Source organism: Nycticebus coucang, chromosome 1 (genome assembly GCF_027406575.1).
Source record: "Nycticebus coucang isolate mNycCou1 chromosome 1, mNycCou1.pri, whole genome shotgun sequence".
Classification (NCBI taxonomy): Eukaryota; Metazoa; Chordata; class Mammalia; order Primates; family Lorisidae; genus Nycticebus; species Nycticebus coucang.
In genome coordinates this window covers 51,326,969-51,347,972 of record NC_069780.1, presented here as the reverse complement: position 1 = coordinate 51,347,972, position 21,004 = coordinate 51,326,969, and positions in this window count along the sequence as shown.

Below are 21,004 nucleotides of genomic sequence, written 5' to 3'. Positions count from 1 at the left end.
TATACTAAGTATGCTGTCAGACCACAATGGAATTAAGGTAGAAATCATAATGAAAAAATAACTAATAAAATTCTCAAATATTTGAAAATTAAACAATACTTTTGAAATAAAAGATGGATCAAAGAGAAGTCTCAGGAGAAATTCATAGTATTTTGAAGTAAACAAAAATGGAAGTACAACTTATCAGAATTTATGGGATACAGTAAAATCAGTGCTGACAAGAAAATTTACATAGCAGTACATAACAAATAGTATAATATTAGAAGCATGTGATCAGAAATATATGAATGAATTAATAAAATGTGATATATGCATACTAATATGCATACTATTAGTATCTAGCCATAAAACAATGGTGATCTAGTGTCTTTTTGGATAACCTGGAGGGAACTGGAAACCATTCTTTAAGTGAAACTTCACAAGAATGGAGAAAGAAATGCGTATACTCCAAACCAAATTGGAATTAATCGATTAATCCTGAAGTGCAAATATGAAAGTAAATCACAATGAAACTCAAGCTGGGGGAGGTGGGAGAAGGAACTGGGCAAATTCACATCTATTGGGTATGGTGCACACTATCAGAATGAAGGGCACACATACGTGTGTAACTGACTCATTCTGTATAAAAACAAAGTATGTAAATAAAGCCTCTGTACCCCTCTAACATTCTTAAATTAAAAAATATATGTAACATATTATATATATAAAATCAATAACCTAAATTTCTACCTTAAGAAACTAGAAAAGGAAAAACTAAATAAAACTAAATGAAGAAGGAAAGAGATAATAAGAACTGGCACAGAAATCAATAAAGTTGGAAAAAGAAAGATAACATAGAATGTCAACATAATCAAAAGCCATTATTTTTAAGAAGATAAATAAATTTGATAAATCACTAGTCATGACGAACTAGAAAAAAGGGAAGATACAAATCACAATGTCAAAAATAAAATAGGAATCATCACCATTAATCCCAAGGATGTTAAAAGGGTAATACAAATAGCTTCTAGGTCCATGAATTTAGTAACTTAAAATGGACCAATTCCTTGAAAGATACAAACTACCAAAATTTACAAGGGGGAAAATATTATCTAAATAAGCCTTATATGTGTAAAAGAAATGAGCTCTATTATAACCTTTTAAAGAAGTAAGCACCAAGGCCAATGGTTTTACTGGTGAATTCTATTAACATTTAAGAATAAAATAATACTAGAATTTTTTCACAGTATTTTCCATAGAATAATAGTAGAGAGACACTCACACATTCAATGAAATCAGCATTATTCTAACATCTGTGCAGTAAGGGATTAACTGAGTAGGCCAGGTTTGCTCATACCTTGTGAGTTCCAAAGAAAAGATTGTCTCAAGCAGGACTGATTGCTGTCCAGCCCATCTGATAAGAGTGTTTTTGTGTAGCTGATGTACAGTTGATCAGTTTGGCCATATGATTTATGCTAACAATATTGAGAGAAGATACCCAGAAAAAGTGAGTTCTGAGAGAACAAAAGTCTTCTCATGGGAAGCCCCCACACACCTACGAAGTCCTCCCTGTGGTGACCCAGCTCTTAGGAATTCGTAGAAACTTAACTTCCTGGGACCTGGAAATTAATGCTTGTTTCTGCTTCTGTAAAAGCCTGCATTTCTGTAAAAACTCCACCCTGCCTCTCCAGTTTGATTCAAACTGACCCAATGAGAAGGGTAACTGTGGACAAGGAGCCTTTGACTGGAGAAAAAAGGAAAAGACAGAGCCAGTCAGGGAACTTGGCCATTTTTGGACTTTTAGTCTGCCTCGGCTCTGCAGGCTGAAATAAAGCTCTTCTTCCATATTTTGGTTTTTCAGTTGTCTTTCTCTCCATTGGGCCTCATCTTCCTGCAACAACTGGACTTATGATAAATGCTTCTTTATGCATGCCTGAAGTCATGGGCTGTGCTATATAAAGTTGGTCTCTCAGCGGCTGAGACTAAGTTGCTAAGGTCAGTCATGCAGGGGCTACATGCCTACATGGCTCACTCCCACATAAAGTCCCTAGGCATGAAGGCTCAGGGAACAATATTTCACACGTGCTATCAAACATCATTGCTAGAAGAATTAAGCATTCCTCATGTGACTCCTTTAGGAGGGAAAACAGAAGTTTATACCTGGCTTCTTCTGGACTTCTTTTATTACCTTTTCCATTTGTTTATTTTAATCTGCATCTTTTGTAGCCAGAGTTTCTCTGTGTCAAGTCTTTTCCTGGGGGTGGGGGGGTAGTTGAAGAATGAAACTGTGGACTAAGGGAGTAAGCAAAAGGACAAAGTTTATTGAAAGATAAAAAGATAGATAAGGGAAAGAGGGAGAACAGAACCTCCTGCGATGGAAATGAGGGGGGAAGTAAGAAGTCTAGGTGGATCTTCCATCTGGGTGTTTATATACTGCTTTTCTTATCCTGCTGGCGAGAGTTTTAGGAATGTAAATCTGTAACATGTCACTATTGGTCAGGCGTCTGCAAGGAAAAAAAAAAATCAAAAAATTAGAAAAGGAATTGGTCCCTGCATTCCTGACCCCAGGTGAGGCAGTAGGGTGTGTGCTTTATACTTCAGGAGGAATCACCCAGATCAGATTATGTTTTTTGTGATCTTTCTTGAGTCCAGAGATTTCAGTCTAGAAAAGGCCTGTTTCTTTCTCTTTTCTTTTTTTTTTTTTTTTTTATTGTTGGGGATTCATTGAGGGTACAATAAGCCAGGTTACACTGATTGCATTTGTCAGGCAAAGTCCTCTTGCAATCATGTCCTGCCCCCAGAAGGTGTGGCACAGGAGCTGTGATGAGACTGACTTCTGAGCTCCCCCAGCCAAGAAAATAGGGGTCCCAGTCCAGTCCTGAACATGGCAATCCTGTATCACTTTTTACTATAATAAACTGTAACTGGAGTATGACTGCTATTCTAAGTACTTTGAGTTCTTCTAGTTTGAAAGAATCAAAATGGAGTTACTAGCATTAGAAAAAAATCATCTGATGAGCAGAGACAGAGGATCCTATGAAGACAGGATTCTTTTGCTTGGGGGCCTAATAACAAAAAGTTGAAAACTCGAAATACAGGAGATCTTCCTCAGTTTGATACAGACTACCTACTTTAAAAAGAAAACTGCAGATAACATACTTAAGGATGAGGAACTATATGCATTTCTGAGATCAGTGACAAAACAAGAATGTCCTCTTTCACTATTTGTAGTCAATAAGAAATTAGTTCTAGCTAATTCAATAACATAAGAAAATGAAATAAGTTATACAGATTGGAAAGAAAGAAAATCATTTTTGTTCACAGTTGACATGAATATCTGTGTAGAATATCCAAAAAAAAAAAAAAAGACAAAAAACACCATCATCTGTTATTGATAAAATGTGATAAAATGACACTTTACTTTTAGCAGAATTTCTTTCTACAGTAGGTCTTTGGTCTTGGGGACTCAAAGAATGAACCCATGGACCACAGATTAATAGTAATACAGGATTTTATGGGACAGAAAGGAACACAGAAGGAGTAAAAAGCACCAAAGCTTCTGGCAAAAGAAGACCCAAGTTGGAAGTCTTCCATAGCGGTTCTTTGTCTAGGGGTATGTATTACATTTTGGCTAGGACTTTGTAAGTGGAAAAACACCTTTTCAAAGTTAATGAGTATATTAACAAATGAATGAATGCAGTTTCTCCACTGGAGCAAGGTTATTAGGTCTTTGCAGTTTTTGACTCCAGGAAGGGATTAGGGTCTGTGCTCTGACTCAAGGTGAACCACTCAAAATCCTTCAAGAGCCCAGAGGGTGTGGTCTGGAAAGGGCAGCCTATTTGTACTTAAAGATGGGGGTCTGATTTCTGAGCTCCCCTGGGTCAGAGAATGTGGAGTCCCTGTCCATCCTGAGTAGGGGAACCCTGTAACAATATCTCTGTTGTCTTCTGCCCAAACATCCATGTCCCAATCTAATCACAAGAAAAACATCACATTATTCCAAATGGAGAGATATTCTGCAAAATACTGACCATTGTTTCTGCCAATCTCATCAAAAACAAGAACATCTGAGAAAATGTTGGAGCCAAAGAAGCCTAAAGAAGATATAGTGATGACTACATTTAATGGATATCCTGGATGAGATTCTGGAACAGAAAGGGACTTTAGATTAAAAAAAAAAAAAAAAATCTGAATAAAATGTGGGCTCTCATTTAAAATAAAGTTTCAATATTGGTTCATTAATTGGAACAAAATGTCCTATTTGTTGCAGGAAGACAAGGCCCAATGGAGAGAAAGAGCACCCAAACACCACATTTATAAGAGGAAGAGCTTTATTCACCAGCCGGGAGCTTATAGCATAGACAAATTTCAAATGGCCAGGCTCCCCGACTGCCACGGTCTTTCCCTTTTTATTGACAGTCAAAAGTTCCACCCCACAGGTACCCTTCTCATTGGCCAGTTTGAATCAAGCAGGAGATGCTATTCCAGCCCCTGCAGAACTACAGGATTTCACAGAACTTGGAAATTTCCAAGTTTCAAGGAGTTAAGTTTACAAATTCCCAAGAACTGAGTCACTGTGGAGAGGACCCTGCATGTGTATCCTTGTGGTTCTCCTTCTCTCATTGAGAAGACCTGTTCTTCTAGACCTCACCCTTCTCGGGTATCCTCTCTCATCTTAACATTATTAATATTAACATATTAATAAGATGTTAATAGTGTCACCAGAATTTCTTCTTCAGTAGCTCTTTGGTCTCAAGGATTCAAAGAATGAACCCACAAACCACAGATCAGTGTCAAGATAGGATTTTATTAGACAGAAGCAATAAAAAATCACCAGAGCTTCTGGCAAAGGAGAAGACCCAAGTCAGAAATCTCTCTCATGGGTCCTTTGTCTAGGGATATATATTGTGTGGAGAATTACATCTTGGCTAGGATTTGGTAGATGGAAAAATATCCTTTCAAATTTGAATGCAGTCTATCCCCTTGGGCAAGGTTATTATGTCTTCACAGTTTTTGTCTCAGAGAAGTGATTAGGGTGTGTGTTCCCTACTCAAGCTGGAACCACCCAGAAAACTTCTCAGGCTGCTGTATTCATGATCTTCTTAGAGCCCAGAGGATGTGGCTTGGAAAAGGAGTCTGTGCTTGGAAATGAGGGTCTGATTTCTGAGCTTACCTGGGCCTAGAGAATGGAGGAATCTTTGTACAGTCCTGAGTTGAGGAATCCTGTATCAATAGTATGGAAAACTGGGTTGTAGGGTGTACTTGAACATGATATACTATCTTCACATTTTTTTTTTCTGTAAATCTAGGACAACTCCAAAACTAAAAGTTTATTTCTAAAAAATTGCTTTTGCTAGGCAGTGGCTTATGCCTGTAATCTTAGCACTCTGGGAAGCTGAGGCAAGTCAATTGCTTGAGCTTAAGGAGTTCGAGACCAGCCTGATCAAGAGTGAGACCTAAGTCTACTAAAACTACAAAAACTACCTGAACATTGTGGCAGGCACCTGCAGTCCCAGTTACTCAGGAGACTGAGGCAAGAGGATCATGTGAGCCTAGGAAGTGCAGATAACTATAAGCAATTGACGCAGGGTTTCTCCCACTCAGGACTGGACAACTAACTCATTTTCCAGGCCTGCCTCCAAACCAAACTCTCAGAAGCCCCTCAGCCATTTTTCACCCCTGGAGCAGGAAGAACTGCCTTGATCTGTTAAATACCTTTATTCAGTTGCCAATCAGCATTGAAGTCTCACAAGTCCCAGTGAAATGTAACTCCCAAAAAGCAGTATAATAGCTAAACAAAAGACTCACACAGGTATTTCCCACTTGGAACTAACAGCCTCCCCACCCCGGCTTTGGTACTTTTCCTCTCTTCTCTATTCCATTCTATCCAATAAAATCCTATCTTATCACTGATCTCTGTGGGCCCTGAGTTCACTCTTCCAATCTCCAAGACTAAAGACCTATGGCAGGAAAAAATTCTGATAACACTGTGATGACCCAACACTCTACCTAGGGAGACAGAATAAGACTCTGTCTCAAAACAAAACAAAACAAAAACAAAAAAAAAAAATTGCTTTTGTTGTTGGCCTATTATGGGTAAAACTTGGCTGAATATACTTCAGCCACAGAAGGCAGCAGTAACCATACAATTTCCTGCTGGGTTTTGGACTAATTAAAGCTGACCAATGGCAAAGAACTCCCTAAAGAGTCAAACTATGTAGACAATTATTGGTATCATGGTTTTTCATGTTTGCTTAGGTTCTAACAGCAGGTTTTGGGAACATCTCTATAAAGAATGCATAATCTCTGTTGGAAAGTCTTTGGGGCCATTAGTTAACATTCCAAAGGTTAAGGACCCACTTTTAAGGGAATGATTGTTTTCGATTTCATCTTTAGCCTCCTGTCATACTAATTTACAAACTGTCATCATTGATGTACATGAGTTGAGTGAGAAGAAACAGGAGACTGATTCATGAACTTTTTTAAGTAAATTATTTATTGTGTATGAATGGTGAGAGGGAGAAAAATGTTAAAATAGCTTCCAATGAAGTCAGATTATTATATAGTAAATAAAAATGACTTGTGTATTTAAAGGAGATGAACTAAATCTAAAATAATTGAATAATTATGCATTATGAAAAGGTAGAAAATGCTGAAATATAAACATAAATAATACCTGCCATTTCACCATTAAAAATAACTCTTTCATCTTAGTGTTTTATCTTACATATTTTAATGCCGACTTCTTACTATAAAAATTTTGGTGGTGCCTGTGGCTCAAAGGGGTATGGCACTGGCCCCATTTGCCAGAGATGGTGGGTTCAAACCCAGCCCTGGCCAAAAACTGCAAAAAAAAAAAAAAAAAAAAAAAATTCAAACATGGCAGAAACATATAAATGGTGAACATCTGTTTACCCATCACCAACATACATTCAATAATTCTTGCTATTTTGAAATACGCTTGATCTCTTTCTGAATTAATACGTTTTTATCTGATTTATTTGCAAATAATTTGGAAACATAAATTTCCTTCTTTGAACGAAGCATAAATAACTATGTCTATGTAAGGCATTCTCTTCCATAATCAAAATTTATTATCAGACCAAGAAAACTAAGGAAAAATTCCTACCAACAGCCTATAGCTACTATTAAAATTCTTAACTTGTTTCCCAAATTTTCTATTACATATGTTTTACTTTATTTTCAAACAAGCATCAACTTGAGTTTCACACTTTGAATTCACTTGTGTCTTTTTAATTTTTTTTTAATTTAAAACAGTTCTAGCATCTAGTCTTTAATTTGCTTAATAAGTGACTGTTTTGAAAAGAGCTAATTTCTTTTAGAGATGTTTTAGAGTCATAGAAAAATGAAGAGGAAAGAACAGAGTTTACATAAACCCTGTGCTCCTATACATGCATAGCCTCTCTCATTATCTCTGGGGGTTTTGACAAATGTATGGCATGTATTCACCATTATAGTATCATACAGAATAGTTTAACTATCCCCAAATCCTGTGAGCTCTGCCTATTCATCCCTTCTCCCCCAATCCCTGACAACCACAGATCTTTTTAACTGTGTCTAGTATCACTTTTTCCAAAGTCACGTAGTTGGAATTATGTAGTATGTAGCCTTTTCAGATTGGCTTCTTTTACTCAGTAATATACACTTGTTTTCTCTGTGTCTTTTCATGGCTTGACAGCACATTTTCTTTTCGCATTGATAGTCCATTGTCTGGAACATTACTTGTCCATTCATCCACTGAAGGCTACCTTGGTTGCTTCCAAGTTCTGCTAATTATAAATAAAGTTAATATAAATATCTGTGTATAGGTTTTATGTGAACAAAAGTTTCAGCTCTTTTAGTAAACATGGAGGAGCATGATTGCTGGATTATTGTAAGAGCACGTTTTATATGAAACTACTGTCTTCTAAAATGTCTGTAATATTTTCCATTTGCACCAGTGCCTTAGTATGTTTCCTTCTACTAGAATAGAAGGGGTTACTATAGATGGGGTAATTCCTAAAGAGATTTATTTGGCAGTTCTGGAGGTGAGGAAGGTTGGAGGGCTCCCTCTGGTGAGTGCCTTCATGTGGCCTCCTAACAGGGCAAAGGCATCAGTCAGATGATCAGGAAGGAAGCATGTGCTTGCCACAGAAAGAGTAACCTAACTTCAATCTTTTATTATGAGTTCACTCCCTTGATAATTAACCCACTCCAATAATTAAGGCATTGATGTATTCATGAAGGTGCTGAATTAAAAGTCCCATCTCTTAATACCATCATTATGACAATTAAATCTTAACCTAAGTTTTAGAGGAGACATTCAAATCACAGAACCAGAAATGGGTCAGGATTTCTGTTGTTCCACAGACATGTATAGAACATTCCATTGCAATAATACTGTTTATATGTTCTTCTCATCAGCTTATGGATCATACTCCAAAATTGATCATATCTTAGGGAACAAATCAAATCTCAACAAATTTTAAAGAATATAAATTAACTCTGTTTTTACTTTTCATTCTTTTCCAAATTAAATTCTCCTTAAGAACTTTTTACTTGTTGATGTTCTTCTCTCAGGTGTCTGTATAGTTGTCTCCTACTATGTCAGCCTCTAGCTATATACTGCTTTCTCAGAAATTTCTCATCCAGTTACCATATTTAAAGTTGCCTCCTAGGAGTCACGCACTCTTAGAGGACTTTGCTTAATATTCTTCAATGCAGCAGTCACTGTCCAAAGTTATGCTATTTATTTATTTATTTGTTGATAAACTGTCTTTTCCACTAGAATGTAAGCTTCACATGGGTAAGAGCCTTGACTGATCAAAGTTCTATCCCCAGTGCTTAAAAAGAAACTTAGCAGCAATAAATATTGAACAGATGTAAGTCAATTGAATAAATACAAGGTGTACCATGTATTATCACTAGTTAGATCCTCCCTATCTGAATTGTCTTGCAAAGGTGTCCAACCTACTGGCCACCTACTGATTTTGTGAGGACTTTTTTGCTTATCTGATACGTTTAATGCCAGGAAAAGTATACACAGATCCATCTATTCTTCCTTCCTTCTTCATTCCTTCCTTCCTTCCTTCCTTCCTTCCTTCCTTCCTTCCTTCCTTCCTTCCTTCCTTCCTTCCTTTCCTTCCTGTGAGGCCCAAGACAATTCTAATTTTTCCAATGTGCAGCACAAATCAAAATAAGGTTGAGTACCCATGGAGCTTTCTTACCTGAGGTATAAACATCTGTCAAGATCTGTTCCCTATGATGGCTTCAGTAACAGAAGACTGCAATATATACTGACTAGAAGGAGAGGTGCAACATCAATGTATTTTTTTAATTAAAAAATGAAAGTAAGAGACATGAATAGAAACTTCTCTAAAGATGATAGACGAATGCCTAACAAACACATGAAAAAATGTTCATCATCTCTATATATTAGAGAAATGCAAATCAAAACAACCCTGAGATATCATTTAACCCCACTGAGAATGGCCCACATCACAAAATCTCAAAACTGCAGATGCTGGCGTGGATGTGGAGAGAAGGGAACACTTTTACACTGCTGGTGGGACTGCAAACTAGTACAACCTTTCTGGAAGGAAGTATGGAGAAACCTCAAAGCACTCAACCTAGACCTCCCATTTGATCCTGCAATCCCATTACGGGGCATCTACCCAGAAGGAAAGAAATCCTTTTATCATAAAGACACTTGTACTAGACTGTTTATTGCAGCTCAATTTACAATCGCCAAAATGTGGAAACAGCCTAAATGCCCACCAACCCAGGAATGGATTAACAAGCTGTGGTATATGTATACTATGGAATACTATTCAGCTATTAAAAAAAATGGAGACTTTACATCCTTTGTATTAACCTGGATGGAAGTGGAAGACATTATTCTTAGTAAAGCATCACAAGAATGAAGAAGCATGAATCCTATGTACTCAATTTTGATATGAGGACAATTAATGACAATTAAGGTTATGGGGGGGAGGAAAAGCAGAAAGAGGGATGGAGGGAGAGGGGTGGGGCCTTGGTGTGTGTCACACTTTATGGGGGCAAGACATGATTGCAAGAGGGACTTTACCTAACAATTGCAATCAGTGTAAGCTGGCTTATTATACCCTCAATGAATCCCCAACAATAAAAAAGAAAAAAGAAAAAAAGAAAGTAATAGATCTGTCTAGTGGTAAATTAACTTAAGTTTTGAGTATAACAAATTTAGCATTGTACTTTAAACTTCTGAGGGTGTAGTGGCCCCTCCTTATCTGTGGGAGCTAAGTTCTAAGACTCCCATTGGATACCTGAAACCTCAGATAGTGCTGAACTCTATATATACTATGTTTTTTTTGATCTGATAAACAAGTCAGTTACTAAGTGACTAATGGATGGGTAGTGTATTCAGCATGGATGACACAAACAAAGGGACAATTTAGGATTTGAGGAGGACAGAGAAGGACAAAGTGGCAAAGCATAAGATTTGATCGCACTATCCAGAACAGTGTGCAACTTCAAGCTTATGAATTATTTATTTCTAGAATTTTTCATTTAATACTTTTGGACCTTGTTTGACCATGGGTAACCGAAACTGCGGCAAGCAAAACTATGGGTAAAGGGGAATTACTGTATTTGTTAGTTTTAAAAAAGTTGGAGAAAGATCAGATCAGAAAAGTAAAGCTCAAATATAGCATTTTTTGCTTGTGACTTGTGAAAACATGTATTTAAAAATTTCCCTGATTTTTCTGGCTGATCCAGTCTACAGTCCTAGCCAGTAATTTTTGTAGAAGATTGCTTAACAAAAAGCCTCTAAACTTTTATTTTAAAAGTTTTGTACTTTCCTCTACCTATAATTTTTAGAAGAAAATGAAAGGCGGCTATTGCTCAGTCACTCTTTCTTACATAACATTACAAAGCAGAGCAACGAGAGGGAGCCATGCCTATACTTCCCTGGGGCAGCCATGAATGGAGCAGATCTGAAACAGAAATGCAGGCCCAGTGAGCAAGGGGTATGCCTGAGGTGATACCTGCCCGGGTGGGGCATGGGGAGACTGAGGCAAAAATGCATATGTGTAGATGTGGCATACTCCCAGGGTGTGGTTGAATCATAATTGCTGCTTTTGTGAGCCCAAGAAGCACCTGGCTCCCAGTGGAGCATAGCCGGACAAGAGTGTGGGTTGGCATGAGCACCAGCGCAGGGTGGGGCTGGAACTGAGAGCCCTTTGTGAGCTGTAATTGTGCCTGCCCCAACACAGAGTGCAGCAAAGACAGAGATGCCAACTCCACAAGAATAGGGATGGCAGTGGTGGCACAGGGCGGGGCTGCATCACAGCTTCCGTGAATGCTTGCAATGGAGCACAGCTGAGACAGAATCACAAATTCTGTGAGAATATAAGTGTCAGCAGCTTCAGTGTCGGGTGGGGCTGGAACTGAGTGCCACTCCCCAGCTTCCATTGAGCACCCAAAGTAGTCAGGCTTCAACTACCACTGCAGGCTAGTGGCAGAGTGTGGCAGCCTGGCCGAGGAGACATTAATCTCCCTATGACTCTGGTAGGCTCAAATCCCCAGCACATTTGCTCATTGGAGGGAACTGAGCCACAGCCCAGTGGGATTATGAGTGACTGGGTATGATGGAAATGAAAGGTGGAGAAAGAGACTAACTAGACTAACTCATTTGCTGGGCAGGCCTTTCTGACTCATGGAGCACTAGAGTGAGCCACACTTGAGTTGCTAGTAGACTTCTGCTGTCTAGTTTCTGGAGTCCTTTTGAACTCTCCCACTTGAGATGAAGACAATTGGTTTGGAACTCTTGACCTGGGCCAATCACCCAAGGACCCTCTAAGGGTGTATCCTTGTTGTGTTGTAGTGGTTATGTTTGATTTTCCTCTTCCAGTTGTTGCCCATGGGGAGGCAGGGTGTCTTAGTTGCTTATATTTCTAACAGCTGAGATTTCAACCTAGAGTCACTGATGCACTAGAATTGAACAGAGACCAGCTGAATACAAAACAGAGCCATCTAGCCCCATCACACCAAGCAGGCCCCCAGAGTCTCAGACTATAGTTCTGTTTGGGTCCTTTGCAAAGCTGTAGGGGAAAAGCTACAGTCACCAGTCCCAGCTCTTTGGCAAAGGGCTGGTTAATTACAACTCCAGGAGCCCTCAATCTAATTTCACCTTACCTGCTCATCCACCCAAACGGTGAAAAATAATCATGGGATGGAATCAGCAGAAAAACTTTGGCAACATGAATAATCAGAGTAGATCACTCCCCCAAGGAACAACAACACATCAGAAGATCAAATTCATAAACAAATGGCTGAGATGTCAGAAATTGAGCTTAGAAATTGGATGGCAAATAAGATTAACAGAATGGAAGTAAAGTTAGAATTAGAAATTCTAGGAATAATTCAAAAGTTATCTCAAGAATTTAATGAATTCAAAGACAAAATCAACAAAGATATTGACACATTGAGAAAAGAAGTTGCAGCCCTCCAAGATATGAGAAATGCAGTAGAATCCCTCAGTAACAGAATGGAGCAGGCAGAAGAAAGGATATCTGACATTAAAGACAAAGTTTTTGAATGCTCCCAAATACCCAAAGAGGAAGAGAAGTGGAGATCAAAAATAGATCATTCTCTGAGAGAGCTGTGGGACAACTCCAAATAAGCAAACATTCACCTTATAGGAATTCCTAAAAGAGAAGAGGATGCTCCAAAAGGCACAGATGCTCTACTCCAAGAGATAATCCAGGAGAACTTCCCAAACATGGCAAGAGATACTGAAATTCAGAAAGCAGATGGTTTCAGAACCCCAGAACGACTCAATCCAAATAAAGCATCTCTCAGGCACATTATAACATAGAAAAATATGAGGAGTGTAAATTGTCATTTCCCTAACTGATTCTTTAGATGAAATATTTCACAATAAAAAGTAAATCATATAAAATCAGTTCTTATGGAAATCAATTCTTTTGATTGCATAATTCCATGAAAAGATTTGTGACATTGTGATAGAGGGTATGGATAATTCTAAGGGTAAGAAGCATGCAACTTTAACTTATAAAACTGGATGCTAGGTCTCAGACCATAAATTTTAACTGTTAGTAATAATCCTTAATCAAATAATATTGCTATAGAATGTTACCACATAAAATTAGTGGTAATTCTTTACATGGTAAGGACAATTTCTCATCTCATTACAGTAGCAAGTTCCAGAAACAAGCATAAATTATGTATTTATTGATACTAAAACAAGTGTTATTTTTATGTTTGTTTTGATGTGGTTTGTTTGACATAGTGTGATAAAACAACTTTGAAATCCTTAGGTTCTTAATAAGATAAAAATTGTATTAGTCCAGGGTTTCCAGAGAGACAGAACCAATAGGAGAGACATATGATATAGATATTCCAATAGATACATATACAGTTCTAATAATAGATACAGATATAGATTTATCAATAGATACAGATTTATCAATAGATATAGATAAATGACATAGATATGGACATTGAAAGGGAACTTAGGAGAATGGGCTCAAATGATTATGGAGGTCGAGAAGTCCCATGACAAGCTATTTGCAAGGTAAAGACCCCGGGATATTATAACCTGGCTCAGTTCAAGTCTATAGGCCCAAGAACCAGGAAAGCTGATGTTGTAACTCTCACTTTGAAGTCAAACACCTGAGAACCAGGAAGGCTACTAGTGTAAGTCACTCGGTCTCATGACTAGAGAATCTGGTGTTCTGATATCTGAAGCTGGGGAAGTGTGTATCCCAAATACCAGAGAGAAAAATCAATTTGCTTTCTCTCTGTTTTTATTCTTCAGGCCCCCAAATAAGTAAATGGTACCTACCCAGTTAGTCCACTCAGACTCATGCCTTAATATTATATAAGGAAACACTTATTCTTGGAATTCCTTAATCCATTCAAGTAGACCCCTAAAATTAACCATCATAAGAATATTTGCCCTTTTACAATATTAGACTACATTTATACTAGTTCCACTATTAATTTTGTGTCAACTTAGCACAAAGTAAAGCTTAGATATTTTAGTTATTTGACCAATAAAATTAATATACTAAAATAGTTAGAAACTACAAGGCATGAAAAAAATGTTAAGGTCCCAATATATCTAGTTTTAGTGTTAGACTGAATTGGGCTTAAAATCCAACTCTACCAATCATAGTCATATTATGCTACAGAGATACAGCTATTTGACATTAAAGTTCCATCTAGAATCCAGGAATCCCTGGCCAGGACTTGTGGTAGTACTCCATGAGGGGTAAAGTAAATAGTACTTGCAAGACCAAGGAGTTATCTTGTATAGCTACCTCAAAAGCTGGTCATAATAATTAAGTAGATGATTTGTGAGAAATGTTTCATATGATTATCATAACCACAAATGAACATTTTATATTGATTAAATTAGATTAACACTAATGTATCTCACACTGTGTATTGTACTCTCAGGTGTTGAGGAATCAGATGTCAGGTCCTCCTGTTCCCAGGTCCTTGGTTCTCAGTACCAAAAATGGTCACTGGTACCAAGTTGAAAGAATGGGAGTGAACCAGCAGAGTAAGCAGGTGCAAGCAGGTAAAGTAGCAAGGTTATATTAAAGATTTAAGCATAGTACATTACAGAGAAAAAACGGGTTCACCCTGGCAAGTGGAGGAAGCACTGAGTTTAACAAGATTTCTTCTTTTATGCTGATTCCCTAATTTTATGTTAAGTGGGAGTGGAATATACATTGTTTTTGTTTGTTTGTTTTTTAAAGGTGGAAAATTCCTAGAATTTGGAACCCTTAATTTTTCTATCTTTGTAAGGCAATTTTCAGGAGTTGCCATGCTATTTGTAAACTGCTATGGCACTAGGGAGTGTGGTTTTTAGTATATTAATGAAGAGTAGGTCGTTTAGGGACACTGTTATTTCAATGTGCACATGCTCCAAAGACCTTCTATCAAGGGCTTGATCTTGTCTCCACTGTGAGGTTTCTCTGCCTCTTTTTGGATGGTCAGTCCTTGGAGACACTCTGTTGTAAATCAGAACATCTTGTTAGTCCTTGGGAACCCCCTTAACACATCATCTGTTCTTTCTTGGGACTGTCTCCCTTGGTTCCTAATCAGGTTGTTCCCAAAACACCAAAATCAGTATGACCACAGCTATCTGTCCATGTCAGAATGTCCCTGAGACATTGATTACCCTCTATCTCAAGGCAATCTACCTATAAGATCTTGATTAGCCCCAATCCCATGAAAACTCAGCATGGCAACTTAGGCTAGACTGACTCAAGCCAGTTCAAAATAGCACCTACCATCCCCTCTGCTCATATTTAACCAACTGCTTAATCTGACAGCACCACATATACCCCTCTACATCTGAATGCCAAAGAAAATTCACTTCTAAAATGTTATTTTTCAAAGTAGCCACTTGGTGGCAGACTTTAACCAAACAAAGACCATGTTTCTTAATAACCTTTTGTTATTTTATTTTTTAAAATGATTTGTAACATCCAAAAATTTACAAAATTAAATTCAAAACAGGTACTATATGTTACTCGTCTTTATAGTTTCAAAACATATAAGTAGAATTTCTTTAGGTTAAGTCATAGGAATAGAATTTCTTGAACTAAATGGAGTTCTCTGTCTCATAGAGAACATTTGCTATGTCTAAGAGGTTGCTCTGTATGGTGGCAAAAGAACACTTTTCCTTACACTGCATAGGTTTTGTCTTCTGAGCTTCTGTTTGGCCAGGTGGAGAAAGGATTAACCTAGTGGGAAAAAAATCAATTATTGAATAAGAACATAAGAACATGAATATTGGGACCATAACATGGGAGGGAAAATGTTTGTAGATTCTATTCTGTCTTTACTACTTACTTTCCTGGATGACCTTGGGAAATATTTTAATATTCTTTATGTTAATTTTATCTGTAAAATGGGAATAATAGAAGCATTTGCCTCAGAGATTTCTATTTTTTTTTTTTTTTGGCTGGGGCTGGGTTTGAACCCGCCACCTCCGGCATATGGGACCGGCACCCTACTCCTTGAGCCACAGGTGCCACCCAGCCTCAGAGATTTCTTGTAAGAATTAAATATGCATGGAGAATACTTAGAAGAGTATCTCCATATTCTACATAAAAAAATGTAACACACAGTATTGCTATTGTTGCTATTAATTATCATTAACAAAAGTAAAGTAAAAAATGAAAGGTGACTAAGCTTATTACCTATACCTGAAAATTGAGATGATATCTTTACCAAGTAAACTTGATTTGCAGAACTTTTAGATAGTGAAGTATACTTGGAAATATACTTAATATAGCACATATTCCTTTTTCTTTCCCATTGTCTTAGTATTCTTCTATCCTCTCCTTCTTGTCCACACCTTCTGGGGGCAAGACATGATTGCAAGAGGGACTTCACCTAACAAATGCAATCAGTGTAACCTGGCTTACTGTACCCTCAATGAATCCCCAACAACAAAAAAAATAAAAAAATAAAAAAAATCTTCCATAAAACACACACTCACACACACTGTCTCAGAAACACACACTCACACACACACCTGCTCTCTCTTCTCTCTCTTTCTCTCTCTCACACACACACCAGCAACAGCAGCAGCAGCAGCAGCTGAAAGAAGAGTAATAAAGGTAGAAATAATAATGATTGAACATGGCATGGTGATAATTCTAAAAGCTAAAACAGTTGTAGCTTGAAGATAATAAATTGAACTGTATGTTCAGGATACAAATAAAAGGAGCTTAAAAAAAATCACTGTGCCACATTCTCAGTATTCTCAACTTCTGCACAATGCTTCTTGGGCAAGAAAGAAATGTAGAAGAGTATTTGCCCATGGAACTTGTATTTTACATTTTTCTGAGAATTCAATATAAGTGTTAAAAGAGTATTGTTGTGGGGGTCAGAAGAAAAATGGCCCTTGAGGAACAGAGACTACCACTTGAAATTATATATTTTCTTCAACTTTTTAAATCTAATCAGAAAAGGACGTGAAAAAAATCTAAGAATGCAAATAAAATTGGCTATTAGTTCATCACAGAAAGAGTTAAATATAAGTTTATTTGTTCATTTCTTCCATCCTTCATTCATACAAAAAAAAATTACAATTATGGCCTAATAATGTGAAGGTTACTGGAAAATATGAGAAAATTGAAAATAGGAAATAGGGTGAAAATCAATAGAGCACATTCAGACATGTTATTCATAAAGTATAGCACTTTCTATAATTGCGAACAATTATAGAAAATAATAGTAAACAATTCCTGTAATTGAAAATCTAAAAACTGATTATGTGACACAAATAAAGATGAATTTATAAAGATTACATATGGTATATTCTTTAAGGTCCCAGAATTTAATGAATAATCATTGAAAATTGATAAAAAAAAAATGCTGCAGACTATATATTTGCCTTTCCCTTAACATATTTTACCAAAAATTTACTCAAATATTTTTGAAAAAAAATATTGGTTATTTTCTTTTAATTAAAACACCCAAATTGAGTATGACTTGATCTCACAATATTATGGTAATCTACTTTCAGTCTAGTTTTTGGTATTTAATGAATCAACATAATTATTTTTTTCCTAACCAGATATCAATTATTGCTTATGTATGTATAAAACAACCAGCTCTTTCTCTCTCATTGCACACCCTTTCTATATTTTAGGTAGAGAGTGGGGAATTTCTGACTGTCCTGGGGACAAAGGCAGGTGCCCACCTTGTTGCCACCCTGAGGAATTGCCACACATTGGGGAGGAAGAAACACACTTCCAATCAGAACTTAGTGAATCAACTGGAAAAGAAAGCAGGGGGTTCTCCAACTAACCCATAGGCCACATTTCTCATGTGCAATAGGGTCTGGAAGGTGACCTGAAGTTTAAGATTTAAGCTAATTATCATGTTATTAGCTTAAATCTAAATTGTGGTTTGCCCTCTCCTCTACCCCAACTAAGAGGCTCATGGGAACTTCACATGCCCAGTTAAAACTCAGGTTATTTAACTCCAAACTGTCCATCAAAGTGCTTCCATGCGACATTTGAACTGCATTTAGTAAGGAGGGCCCAGCCTACGCAACATAAAACAAGACTCCAGACCATAATCCCATAATCAAGACCTCCTGTTATAACAGAGGGCCCAATCTGCTGCTATTTCTTTTCTCAGACTTTTAAGTTCTCTCTGTAGAGGTTGGTCACCACCTTTGTTACGTGTATTCCAAGGCATTTCATTTTCTTTGAAGATGTTGAGAAGGGTATTGGGTCTTTGATTTAATTCTGAGCTTGATTGTTGTTGGCTATATGAAGGTTACTGATTTGTGGACACTGATTTTATATCCTGAGACATTACTGTATTTCTTGTTCACTTCCAGGAGTCTCCTGGTTGAGTCTTTGGGTTTACTAAGTATAAGATTATACCATCATCAAAGAGCAAAAATTTTACCTCCTCTGTCCCCATTTGTATCCCTTGATATCCAAAGACTTCTCTTGCCTGATTGCATTGGCTAGTACTTCCAGCACTATGTTGAATAGTAGTGGTGATAGTGAATATCCTTGTCTGATTCCAGTTCTAAGTGGAAATGCTTTCAGTTTTACTCCATTCAGTATGATATGGGTATGGAGAGAGGGCTACACTTAATGCACTGTTAGAGAGACTGCAAACTACCCTGTTTCCCTGAAAATAAGACATCCTCTGAAAATAAGACCTACTTACAGGAAAGATAAGACTTCCCCTGAAAATAAGACCTAGTGCATCTTTGGGAGCAAACCTTAATATAAGACACTGTCTTATTTTCGGGGAAACGGGGTAGTACAGTCAGCCTTTTTGGAAAGAAGTGTGAAGAATCCTCAAAGAACTACAAGTAGACCTCTCGTTTGACTCTGCCATCTGTTACTAAGCATATACCCCAAAGGGAGGGAAAAATCATTTTACTGTAAGAATATCTGCACTTGAGTGTTTAAAGAAGCTCAATGCACAATTGCAAAGATGTGGAAATAACCCAGTGCCCATGAACCCATAAAAAGATTAATAAACCATATATATAGATACACACACATACTACAGAATATTGTTTTCATCTATTAAAAAAGATGTAGACTTTGCATCTTTTGTATTTACCTGAATGGATTTGGAGACCATTCTCCTTAGTAAAGTATGTCAAGAATGGACAAGCAATCACCCCATGTACTCAGTACTGATCTGAAAATAGAGAAAATGCAATTAAATTCAAGAAGTGGAGAAGGGAGGGAGCTCAATTAGTTCCTACTTGTCAGGTAAAATGTAGGGGTACACTGTATACTCCCTGGGTGAAGGACTCAACTACAACTTAGACTTTGGACTTTACCTTACAAATGCAAATGATGTAACCTGACCATATGTATCCTCATATTAACCCATTATAAGAAAGGTTAGAAAAATGTTTTTAAAAAGAATTTTGCTGAAGGGACTTTGGAATCGCAACTCTGTTATCTTATAAAAACTTCACCATTTCTTGGAAAAAACTCAAAAAGTTCAAATATCTAGTTAAGTAAAGAGACTATTAAAAAAAATAAAGACTATTAAAATGTGTTTATAGAGCCAGTTACAGTTTTTGAGGTGTGCTAGCAGAAACCCCATCTGTTCATTCCATGACTTCATCCATGGGCTACTCTGGGGGAATCAGCTAATGATGATCAGCTAATGCTCCCATGCTGAATTCAAAACTGGATCAACTAGAGTTTATAATTTAGGCACTACACCAGTGATTTGAAATTTGTTTTAATGAATATCACTTTCACTTTAGCAAAATGCAAAAGTGTATGGCATAACGTTTAAATATGACATTTCCATTGTATTAGAATTTTACCATAGTTCCCAATGCTGAAATCAATGTGATTAATCCTCAAAACCTTCTTAATCCAAAGAATGATATTACACCATGTACTCAGAACATTGTGAATCTGTTACTGTCTTGATTAGCAAGTTCCCTGTATCCAGCAGAGGAGAAGACAAAATACTATTGGGAGTCAGGAGGTCCCAGTCCCCTGAATCTGGCTGACCTGGTTCCGCTGAGCTAAAAAGTTTAACTGAGGCTCAGTGGAAATTGAAATAATAAATAAATGGGATCAGGAAAAACTGGAACAACACAGCCAGTGTGGATAGAGAGTAAAAGTAACCTGCACAAGTTTCACTGTAACAAAGAGAAATTTTATTTAAGAAGAACAAAGAGAAGCTTAGAGCACTTCAAAGGGAGTTGGAAGTGGTTCCTTCACATAAAGGATGGAAGGTGAGAGACATGCCAGCACAAAGGCAGGGCAGAGCTATAAACACCTCCTTCTAGCTGTTTGAAATTGGCTGCAACTCTTTTATTGGCCTCTCTGCCATCTCCAGGCATTATTGCCCTTTTCTATTGGTCACTCATTATTGTCTCTTTCTATTGGTCATTGGTTACCTAGGTGACCTCACACCTACATTCTCATGGGTGCTCCAAATTTTCTTCTTAGCCATGTCAGGATTTCCTCCCATTTCCCTTGAAACCCCTTTCTTAATGTCCCTTCTCAGTGTGAATCTAAAGTTGAATTATGAAAAGCCCTATTATATCTTGCCCTCCCAGTTCCCTACTAACTTCATGGTGGAGAGAAGGGTAATGGGCCTCTTTACCTGAGGCCATGCAAGAGGGAGAGCTTGGTGTATCTTCTCTGAAATTTCAGTAACAGACAAATATGGAAGGGCTGAAATGAAGAGGTTGTTTCTAGAGTGAATGTTGTCACTACACTTCAGACAGCTGTGGGGAGCAAAGGCTTCTGCCCCCTACGGTTCTCTGAAAAATCACTGACTTGAGGCAGATTGACCAATGGGGGGAGAAGTTAGGAATGTATCTTACTTACCATGTAAACACAGGAATCCTCAGAATGAAGACCAACTCCTCAATGAGGTACAAAGGTTTTCAAAAAACGAGGGCTTAAAAGCAGAAAAACAGGTTCACTGTAGGGTTGAGTGGTTAACAAAGGTGGTCTTGTCATGTAATTGAAACTTTATA